The sequence below is a fragment of the Rhopalosiphum maidis genome, chromosome 4 (assembly GCF_003676215.2).
Source record: "Rhopalosiphum maidis isolate BTI-1 chromosome 4, ASM367621v3, whole genome shotgun sequence".
NCBI classification, from domain to species: domain Eukaryota; kingdom Metazoa; phylum Arthropoda; class Insecta; order Hemiptera; family Aphididae; genus Rhopalosiphum; species Rhopalosiphum maidis.
Window position 1 is genome coordinate 15,320,744 of NC_040880.1, and position 12,446 is coordinate 15,333,189.

At 26.1% G+C, this 12,446-nt stretch overlaps 1 protein-coding gene across 2 annotated transcripts in view; it reads right to left on the reverse strand.

Annotated features, from left to right (window-relative positions):
* Positions 1 to 12,446, reverse strand: part of LOC113548677 (neuropeptide Y receptor type 2-like) — a 171,673-nt gene that overhangs the window by 103,809 nt on the left and 55,418 nt on the right. The window lies entirely within an intron of this gene.

Below are 12,446 nucleotides of genomic sequence, written 5' to 3' on the forward strand. Positions count from 1 at the left end.
AGTACACTGTCAGAAGAGGGTCCAAAAAAAAATTAATTTAAACTTTTAATTGGGCTTTCTCTTCACGTCCAAAAGGACGAAATTTTGTTTTTTTTCCATAGAGGACGTGCAACAACAAGAATAAAATTAGTACGTACCCACCGCTACGTGTCAGTAAAAAAAAATTATATTTTATGCTATTATTATTATTTTATTTTTATTTTTTTGATTAAATGAGAAACTTTCACGGAAACTTAAAAATCAACCAGTTATACAACGCAGGTAAACTTGATTTTAGGTCATGTGTTTGTGTATATTACTAATAAATCATCATATCACACATCACTGTGCAATACACATTTAAAATGGTACGTAAATACTATATATTCAAATGTATTATATATATTATGTAGTACAGATCACAAATTAAAAACCATGTATTCTTTTTTTTTTTAAGATAATATTTTTAAACAATTTATAGACTAATAGATCTAAATTGACTTAATAATTATAATCATAATAATAATTCATTAATATAATGAATTCCAATAATAAAACGATGATTACACGGCAGTTTGAATAGGCAATTTAGCTACTCCATTTTTTTCAATTCATTTTTCTGACTTAATAATATTATGATATATTATCTATTATCTATATTTAAATATCTACATTTCAATAATAATAAAAAATATTTTTATTTTCTCACTCATATCCAAAAACAAACAACTGAAATGCGTCTGTCCATTTTTCCGAAACATAATTTGTAAACAACCTTTTACCCGTATATTATTTTTCCGTAAAAAATAAATACTTTTATTGATATATTATTGTTTGTTAAAAAAATAATCATAAATATAATTTCAGAAAAATATATATATATATATTAATATTACATAAAGTATAATTTTACAAAGTATTATCATATGTTTTTCAACTAAAAAATTGATGTTATTGTTGATGTGTAATATCTTAGACAATTTAGACAATTGTCTCATATGTCAAAACATGATTATTTTGTAGTAAATATATTCGTCGAATACACACGACATATGTTTTAAATTAAGATATACCTATTTCAAATTATATATTTAACAACTTTGGGATGGCATAACTTTAGTATGAATAAATAATTTAGTGTTGATAACGCAAATTTAAATTGTAGATATCTTTATAGACCGGTATTTACATTTTGAATAATGCATAATAACAAAAATTTTAAATCGGATTACTTAGTACATCAAGTGCATAGGTAATAATTTTTGAAAATCCTAACGTGATCTCTATTACGACAATTTTTCATTGATAAATTTTCCGTATTTTATACGATACAACATATTAGGTACTTATAATATATTATTTAGAATAATATGGATTAAATAGAATTTCTCTTAAACCTACGGAAACGCTTGCGAAGTTTACATGCTTAACACGGTGAGCTAACAATGAAGATTCGTTTGATCAGAATAATACCCGTATTAGAGGATAACACCGAAGATTTCATAGAGTACGGGACCGGAAAGATTTTCGTAAGTTAAGGTGGAAGCGTTATATTATAAGTGTATACTATTATACATATTTATAATAATATATTGCATGTAGACAGAGACTTATTTATAAACAAGTTGTACAACGCAGTTCCTAAGTTGAACGGTAAATTGGTTAATTATACAGGTATGTGTATAAACAAAAAAAAAAAATACAAGAAAATATATAATACACGCGTTTATTATATTATACATCATGAAACCTGTATTACCATTATGGTGTGTGACCCGATAAATCGGTATTCGTCTATCACGAAGAAAATATAATATTAAATGTTTATATAAATTAATCGGACAGAAATTAAATATGATACGTGGATTTAACCTATTTTATTTTTAGTCCGAAATTACTATTATTATACTTATTATGCGCATTGCACATTTTATAAGCCTGGGTCTACTGTGGACTGCTCGTATTAAGTAAATATAACATATATTATGTATACATACAAATATGTTCTAATTTTAACAAATTAAATAATACATAAATATGTTTAGTCTACAGAGATTATATGTATGTAGTAGGTACTCATACATATGTATGAATTGTATATATTCCATTTAGCTACTTATTAATTGTAAAAGTTAATTTTAGAAATTTGGCGAACGGCCTTTTGTTAAGTTGTAGTGATTATAATTTCTAACAGTGGGTACTAGATATTCATTTTGTGTATAAATTGGATGACATGTATTAACAGACCGTCTGTTCATACATGTTATGTATAAATGTGTATACATGACCGACACAACGAACATACTTTTCATGATATTAGGAAACTTCTAAGAATGTGGTAGGACATTTAAAACGGGTATAGGTATTATAAATATAAAATATTTATGGAAATGCATTGTAAAAGATTTTGAGAAATTATCAACGAAGGTTGATTTGTTGAAAATAAACTTTATAAACTTTTTTTATAATGCCGAATATATCCATAAAGACAATTCAAAACACGTGTGTATTTATGAAGTTAAATTAGTACAAACAAAAAATAAAACCATTATCCTTATAAACTCATAATCTTTAATCATTATAATTTATATTTTATTATTAATGTTTTCAGAGACAAAATTGTATTTTATGGTATCCACATAAAAATTCATAATCAAATATCTTCTATTAATAAAATATTTGAACAAGTAATAGTCGCATAAAATTGATGCAAATGCAGTTAGTGCACCACAATAATACTTAGTTTTCTTATCACAAAAAATGAACCATCAACGGGTATCAATAGATAACGAAGCCCGTACAGAAGAGTTATCCGAACGGATAAACAAAAACATAATTTCGACGGTATACGAAAAAACTTAGCAAATCTAAAATATCTAAAACACCTTTCATAAACCATTTTCAAAATATTTTAATATATTCTTAAAAAACTAAATAGTTCTATCGTGTAAATAAAAATAAATAAACAAAATATAATAAAAATTAAAATTAAAAAAAGAGAATAGGTAGTCTATATGAAACTGAACTTATATTCTGATCAACAATAGTAGTAATAATAATAATAATAATAATAATAATAAAAAATTCACTAATACACTACCTACCACAACTACACGCGTATACACATAATACATCACGATGCCTTGTCATTTACAGATAAGGTAAAATTATCGTCTGACCTGCACGGTTGCACACGCATATACGCGTGAATCATATGATATTATGTGTATATGTGCAGTTACTATAAACGCGAAATTTTCTGTTATACTCGCATATTTGGTAATATTATAATGTGACGGTATTATGTAGAATAATATATTATTATAATACACGTTCCGTGCATGCAAGATTGATTTTTTTTTTATTTTACTTTCAACTCCTACGAGTGCACGCGACAGCTACCAGCGGACATTTACTACGCCAGGCGAGTATAATATTATACACCATACAGTATAATACATATAGATATATAAATTTAAACGTCCAACGCCATATACATATTATTATAATTTAATATTTCGTCTAGATTTGTATTATTCTAACATTATAATAAAGTATATTTATATATTATATATATTATATGTGACGTAGGTAGGTTGGTAGTCATATCAAAACCACACGATTACTATTATTCTTTAACGAAACATATGCGTTGAACGTCGTCGTTAGATTAAAATAATATTATACTATATACATATACCTTGACGGATGTTGTGTTTACATACGGGAAGATTTTTTCCCGTGTAAACTGCTAGTCGTTTTTTTATTGTTTTATACAAATTGAAAGAACTATATAAAATTACGTGTACGATGAGTATTAAGTACTTACAGAATAATACATATGTTGATACTAATTGGAAAGTCAGCAGCCATAGGTTAGTTCAGGTGGTTTATAAACGTAAAAATGTAAAAAAAAAAAAACAACAACAATTTTAAAATTGATTACATTTTGCATGGAAGAGAAAGCAATTCATAATTTCAAAAATACAGCAAATTATAAAACTTTAAGAATTTTTAGACAGTTTGTGCAACTTCCCTAACAAATACACACAATTCGTTTATAATTTTTGAATATATTCAACATGCTTGTTCGTGGACTGCTGTTATATCCGAGTTAATTTTAACTACATAATATATGAACTGCACTGCTGCAGTCTAAATAAAACGTTGGCTTATCTGAAGAAACGTTTAACTAAACCTTATATTTGAATTAAATTAGCCTAATGATATATTTTAAAGTAGATTATTAATAATAATACTATAGTTATACGCTCTTGTGGAGTTATTGATAAGTGTTAATAATGTTTACATACGAGTACATGATTTTAAAATTCTATAGATGCATGATAATGCAGGCAAATATATATATATATTTAATTGCTTTGTTTGATATTAATATTAACTTTAATTTCATTTCACTTCAATCTGATAGTTAATAAAATAAAATATGCTATTCTTGTATAGTATAATCGTAGTATTAATTAATATTTTAAGACCTAGTTTTAATACATATACGTCTTGGATTTGTATACTATTTGAGAAGTGTCCCGTGAAGAGACAAGCTTCTTTATTTTTAAACGAGAACAATACTTTATATATTAATTATCTACTTAACAACTTAAAAAAAGTCGGTCGTATCGTTAGAGCATACTTCTTAAATGGTATACAAATCCTAAAAATATGGTTCTTAAGTCTAAAGTTTACTTCAAAATTCTAAAAATCATAAATTAAATAAGTCGTAATTAAAGGGCAAAAGAGGGATGAGAATAATTGGAAAATCATCATTCTTAATATAATATGGGTAGAGGCGCTGTATACAATTATATAAAAGTAGTTTCATGAATTTCACAAAGTTATTTATGGTCGACCTACACTCGATGAGCGCATTCCGTATGACGCGTGGCTGCAGTTGTTACAGCGTCGAGATTAGGCAAGTCGTTCTTTGCCCAACATATCATAAAAATGTATGGGAATTGTTAAACGCTGATACCTCATTATAAACTTCCAAACAAAAAGTGTTTTAATATTATGGATCAGAGGATAAGGGACGATTATATGCACGTGAACGCAATTCCGCCGATCACACGGCCAAAAGTTTACCGCTCTACTGCGATTCGAGTACGCGTACACTCTTCTGGTATAATATTATAACAATATAAATGAAGCAATTCAGATATAATTTTATCTTCTATAATAGGTACCCATGATTGTATTATACATTATTATGGAGAATTCGCGTGCGCGTACTCGCGAGTGTATAAGCACTTTATACTATGAATACGATACCTATATATAATATTTGCACGCGTTACCGTCTTTCTCGATTTCAAAACAACAATTGCATTTTGGAAGAGTGGCAGCTGAACCAATCCAGTAGTTCTATCTATTGTGGTAAAGTACTATGTATCATATATATTTTTTAATTGAATCACGTTCGACAATTCTCAGTAAATAAAAAAACAAAAAATGTTATATTATAATCTACCTACGTATACGAAGAGGTCGTGAGGGAGAATGTGATGTATTAAGGACGTATCACGTGCAACGGCAGTGAGCAGAACCCAACTTAGGGTAAACCATTGCGCCACATCTAGATACCAATATATACATAATATAACATACACGTAAAGTACTGTGATCGATATACATAATTTGTTTTCATTTCGAATTCGATTCTAATCGTAAAAAATAACATGTTTTTTGGACGGTTGCACATATAATGCCAATATAGTGGGTATGATGCTCAAAAAGCAAAATTGAAAACACATTTTAATTTTAAAATCTAATTATAAAAAAAAAACTTGATATGGATGAGAAATGACTCGAAATTTGCATCGTTGAAGTATCGTTTCCAAGTGTGTATTTATCTGTAGTGATTTTATATTTCTAGCAGTTTTATCAAAAACTGTTATTATTAGTATCATTACCTATATTTATGTCCATGTTTATATTTATAGGATGTTTTGTGAAAATTGTCACGTTTGTTTGTATAACAAAAAATGTAAAAAAAAAAATAATGAAACCCCGCTATCGTTGCTAGACGATAATATTATGTATAATAGTATAATACATAAATACATAAAACTATAATAAATTTATCGTACTTAGTTTCACAATCAAAAAAGCACTTGTAGTAGTTTAGTAAAATTGTATTTATATTTGCGCATTTTATTTGATGATGGTTATTATATATTATATTGTTTTATTATTTCGGTATCTTCTCCCTCCCTAAAATGAGAGCATTTATTAGAAACCCTTGTCCGTGAATATTTAACTTTGTGAAGGAGACTAAAGATACGATCGATAATTAAGTCGTAATGTTTTATTTGAATTGACCCTATATTGCATAAATGAACATATAAAATAGATATATGTATGAGTTATACATAGGGTCAGTATGTACGACTAGGAAAAAAATATAGTGATCAACAAACAGGGTTGCGGACATCCTTTTTTCCTTCCATTTGCAATCGGCTAAAACAATATTCACCTGGTAAACATTTTTTGACTGACCGAACAAAACTAACAAGCTTTAAGTACGCGTAATCGTGTAATATATACATATAAATATATTGTTATGAAGGTACACAGTAAGTCTGTATAGCTATTATACGTATACATTGTAAATAACGAACTGTTTGATCGTGTAGTCGTGTATATTTCCAAGAATAGTTTTTGCGTTATTCTCAGTACTATAATCAATTATAATATTTATGGTATAATATCATACACATACAATCACAGACTAAAATCGATTTTAATAATATGATATCATTGTTTATTAAAAATATTTTTCAAACCTATTTTTACCTAATTTATCAAATTCCGGTCTATATATTGTTTTAAACCAAAATCGCTTAGTAAAATAATAATTAAATATGCTGATATATAATAACGAAATTTCCGTTGTATTTGTCGTTTGATAGAAGTTGCAAACATACATAATTATAAATTTTAAATATTCTAAAAAAAAATCCTGATTTGTTTACTTAAATTATAATCTATAACTATGATAACTATGTGGACAGGATTAAGACCACTCCGGACGTGGATACTTGTTTTTGTTAAGTACAATATAATAATTAATAACTACATAATATACAATAGAAATCGAAATATTCTATGAGTACCTACTTGATGATGATGAATACAAATTATGATCAACAAAGGTAGTGACTAATTTATCGAAATACGCTATTGCACCAAACACTAGTAAAATAACACGTTTAATTTTAATTCAGTTTAATAAATGTCAAAATACATATAATTACTATTTTATTTTATTTTTGTTTGTTTATTTTGAATTGCGAATATTTTATACCTAAAAATATTTTGAAAATCCACGTTGACATTTCGTGATTTGAATAGAAATGTAACTGTACAAAAAATAATCAATGTCGTTTCAAAGCGTACAACTTACTGAAATATCAATAAAAAAAAAAAGATGAAATCCTTTCGTCACCGTCGTCGATACACGGGATTTGAAAATCATTCAAAGGAAATGGCAGAAGTGCACTCGCTATCATCATTCACTTGAATGACACTCTCCTGTCCGAAGGAAGAACAAGAAGACACTCGATTGATGACTATTAGGTATGAGATTATATAGAAGAGTCACTGCTGTCTCCCGCACGTACAAACCCATTGCAACACCTGCCAATATAACCCAACACCAACATATCCATCAAGTCAGCAAAAAAAAAAAAAAACATTGAAAATTGACAAATCTTTTTTTTTCTATTAAAAAAAAAAAAAAAAAAATGAGCTAATTGTACCTGGAATATAATATAATTAGTTGTTTAATGATAGTATACGTGGCAGTGTAGTACGGGTCAGCGACAGAACCATAAAAACAAACGGGGAAGTCTCTAAATTGTATACTTGTATATTATTAGGTTTCGAGTTAATCTCTTCGCCGAGTAAGTCACTGTAATGATGGTATAAATTTGAATAGTTATACTGAAAATCTCAAGTATCTAAGGTTATTAGGTTTTGAACTACAGCAAAAATGATTTTTCTAAAAATTGGTATTGCTAAAACATTTCTTATTTTGAGATTATGGACCCTCATTGTACCAACAACTAGAAACTTTCTTTAAAGTAGAAGAATTTTATTGCTCAAAAACATGATAACAGACTGTAAAAAAATAAACAAGATAAATAAAATAATAGTCGTCATTGTAATACTCATAGATTTATCGCACCGCTCTAAATCAAAAATGCTATTAGTAAGACATAACCAATAAAAATAGATAAATTTTTATAATTTTTTTTATAGGCAAAATTATAGTATTAAATTTTCGAAATTATTGTAACTGAGTGTAATTTAGGAGATTTATTTATTACTTACACAAATACACAGATAATTTAGATATTATCAATATTAGTAAAATAAATTATAGTAAAATTTTTAAAATGTGTTAGTGTACTTCATTATTACACTCGACTTCATTGTTATTGTGATTCAATGACGAGTATTTTATTTTACTTCACCTATTTATGTGGAAATTAATTTTATGGAAACTATTATGCGATGTAACGAATCTACCCGCACAATTCACAGCAGAGAATTAATAACACCTAATTCTAGCACTTCCTAATGTCTGTCCCTTTGTGTGCCTATATGTACATTTCACAGGCAGACACACACGCGCACAAGTAGAATACACAATTTATATACGAAACTATAACCTAACCTTTGTAGATTGTCCAAATACACACAACAATATATCCACGAAAATTAATTACCCTATTATTATAGGATTGACGCAGCAAAATTCGAAACGGTAAATTAAACTGGACCCTTTTGAACATTGAAACGCGTTTCGCAAAATAGCAATAAATAGCTTGTATTTCCTTTTTATCTACATAGGCTAACTACTCGTATTATAGTACGGTGACATAAGCATTAACATCTGTTTCACAGAAACTCGTATAATTAATATTATAATTGATATCCCCCGTAGGTATAATACTGATACTGCCCATAGTGATATTTAAATCAACTCATAAAAAACGTATTTTTTTTAATGCTTATGCGACAAATTCTTGTACCGAGATGATTTATCAGCCGGTCTTATTCGGTTGTGATTAAAATAAAATATAACTGTTTTTAACCATAACAAAAGTACAGACAAAAATATGACATATTTTTTCAGAATTAAAACTGTTCCATCGTATAAGTTATTATATTATTGTTATGTACAATATAATATAACATATATAATGTAAATATTATACATTTTGTGGGTTTTGTAGGAATTGTAAACAATGCTTGGACACTAATCACAATGTTCGACCAATTTTGGCAATGTGAAATGATAGTTTCAAAACTAAAATATTTTCTACAATATTCCCGGAAACAGTATAAGTACATTTCGAGGGAAAATTGACTGTCAAAATCCTGTGGACAATGTAATTTAATTTAACTATAAAATAGTTATTAAATGAAAATGACATTATTATATTAATAAAAACACCGTTGAAATTAACCAATTATTGTGGAAAAGGGATAATATAATTTCTGTACACGTAAGACTTTATGTAAAAGTTACACGCATTAGTGTAGTTATAAAAGTTCTTGACAACTTTACAATTCAAATTGCCATAGTATTGATTTGTTTAAGAACTAATAAAACAGGCTATATTAGTCATTATTGTAATATAAATAATATAATATTTTAAGTTTATTGCGCATTTAAATAATGTAAATAGTAGTTTGTATAAAAAATAATATTACTTATTAATACCAAAACATTTATTAAATTTATTTCATTTATTGAAACCAAATACTATTCTGTTTAATCTTATTTTTTTAATTTTAAAATTGTCCCTACTTTGACCACTAATATTTGATCATTGTACAAAATGTCCAGACATTATAGACTTTTTCCTATACCTTGATCTCTATACAATTAGGCGTGCTGTCCAATGTAAGATTTCCTACATTATCCACAAGATTATAGTAATATATATTATAGGTACTCTGTATATGGGATTGTACATGAGAACTTTTATAAACAAAATAAAAGTTATTTTCTTTCGAAATGTTTTCGTTTTATATTGTATCCAATCTAAGGTAAATTCTATTTGTATTGACAAGCATTGTGGATTCCGTCTATCACTGACCAATGACCATGTACTGCGGACGATTTGGTCAAATAGAAATAATGATACGTACGTTTTTCGGTTTTACTAAATGTATCCTCAATGTAGAATAATAAAATCATGATTGTATTCCTGTCTCTAATCGTTAAGATCTAAGGAAGACTCTTTGATCGCAGGATTCAGAATAACTTTCAATTTTTACAGAAACTTAAGGATCACCGTCATTCTCCTCAGTTATTACTTTTGGGATTAAATGCTTATGGTCCATCACATTCGACTTAAATTAGCGTTCCTCATTACTCTCATAAATTTAGTACCATGTTATGCTGAATTTAGTACTATAATCAAGCTAATGAGGAATCTCGGTAGTGAAAATCTTTGCATATTTTTCAATAAATTATAATATTATTTTGTTTTTTAATAATGTTACATTATTATTTTTTCTAATTTTTCCGTGTTGAATATTTTTGTATATTTAATTAGGAATTATTACGAATTTTACATTTTATGTATTATTTATTTTTTCATTACAAAAACACTTTTAAATAGACAGATCTCGTTTAATCCTAAGAAATAGTATGCTAATTTTTAATAGTATTATACTTTGTTTATTTAGCGTACAATTTAATATAATTTAATAGATTTTATTATAAACAATAAACATAATATGTAATTATGTAATATTATTACACATATTAATTACAATTTTAAAATGTATTTATTATTTCATACCTACCGGTTCTAGATTAATCATGAGAAATTTTTTCCATCACCTAACTATTTGGATTACAACATTGAAATTTTAAATTAATAAACGAGTTTTGTAATATTATCATATTAACTACTATAATGAGCTTAATTGATTTTAGATTCCGATGGATTGTTCTATACTATAAACGAAATAAATATTTGACGAGTCACAGCATAAATTTAATGATATAAAATATGTAATAATTCATAAAAATTTACAAAACAAATATTCAACAAGGATTGTTTATTTTTAAACATAAAATTTGTATAAATATCCATATCATCATTACAAAAAAAAACAAAGTTTAATGATTTGACTCGTTATAATAATGTTAGAGTACTTATTAAGCTCCGTTTAACTCTCGTATTTAACAATAATTCATACAAGCTTATTATTATATTGTCAAGAGATCGTTTTGGAAAATAAATACGCGTATAAATTGTTTTAAAAGTGACAATGAATATTATAATATTCGTAAGGAATAATGACTACACCACAATATAATCTCAAACGATGCAAACAATATAATAATAATAATTATTATTATTATTATCATTATTATTAATAGGTTTCTGTAAGAACAACTTTTGAATAACTTTGTGTTAATTTTTCAAGCATAGCTATAACAATTGGATACTATGAATTTTTAACTGCAAAATAATTTTCAAATATTCAAAGTTTTATTGAATTTTATCAAAATATAAATCATAAACGCTTATAAATATAAGTGATTGTATATTTTTAATATTTTCAATTGCTTTATAAAATTATAATTTATAAATATTTTTGTATTAAATTTTTAAATTTTTAGTCATAGTAAAGATTTAAATTGTAATATTTTAAACATACCTATTGTAAATACAATGTCCAATTAAATAAAAGTAAACTGTTTTGAATTTCTACGATTAAAATTGCTTGAATATTAATAAAACAATTAAAGAATTTTGAAACCCGTATGTTTATACACAATATACATGCATATAAAAAAACATTTTTTTTTTTAAATATTTGAAATTAAAATGTTTGTAAAAGTTAAATATTTAAACGAAAATGAATAATTTTTATTATTCTATTTTAATTCAAAAATATTATTCGTGGGAATTTGAATCGTTTGCGTATACGTTTATTATATGTTATTATATACACAATGGTGTTTTCAAAATATACGAATTAATTTTAAGTTATATTAAATGTAATGTTTTTTAGCAAAAACGAATTCAAACTACTGTTTGCAATGTTTGCATTATTAATAGAAAAATTAATAGTAGCAATCTAATCATATATAATACATTATACTAAGCAATATAGCCTAAAAAACTATTTCGTTTAAAATTGTTTTTCGTACGCAATATTTTATCTTTAAATTCAAGTTTAACACCGCCATTACAGTAAACTACTTAATAAATAGCTATCATTATCTATCATAAACAATAATTTTATCATACATAAATCAAGAAATTAAATTAAAAAAGCCTATGAAAATATTTAAAATGTCTATACATATCACAACAAGTGCCATAATATTTTGAAGCTATGTTAATCTATAGTAAATGAAAATATAAACATTTTGTCAAAACTTTAAGTAACTGAATTCATTAATTTTTGAACTA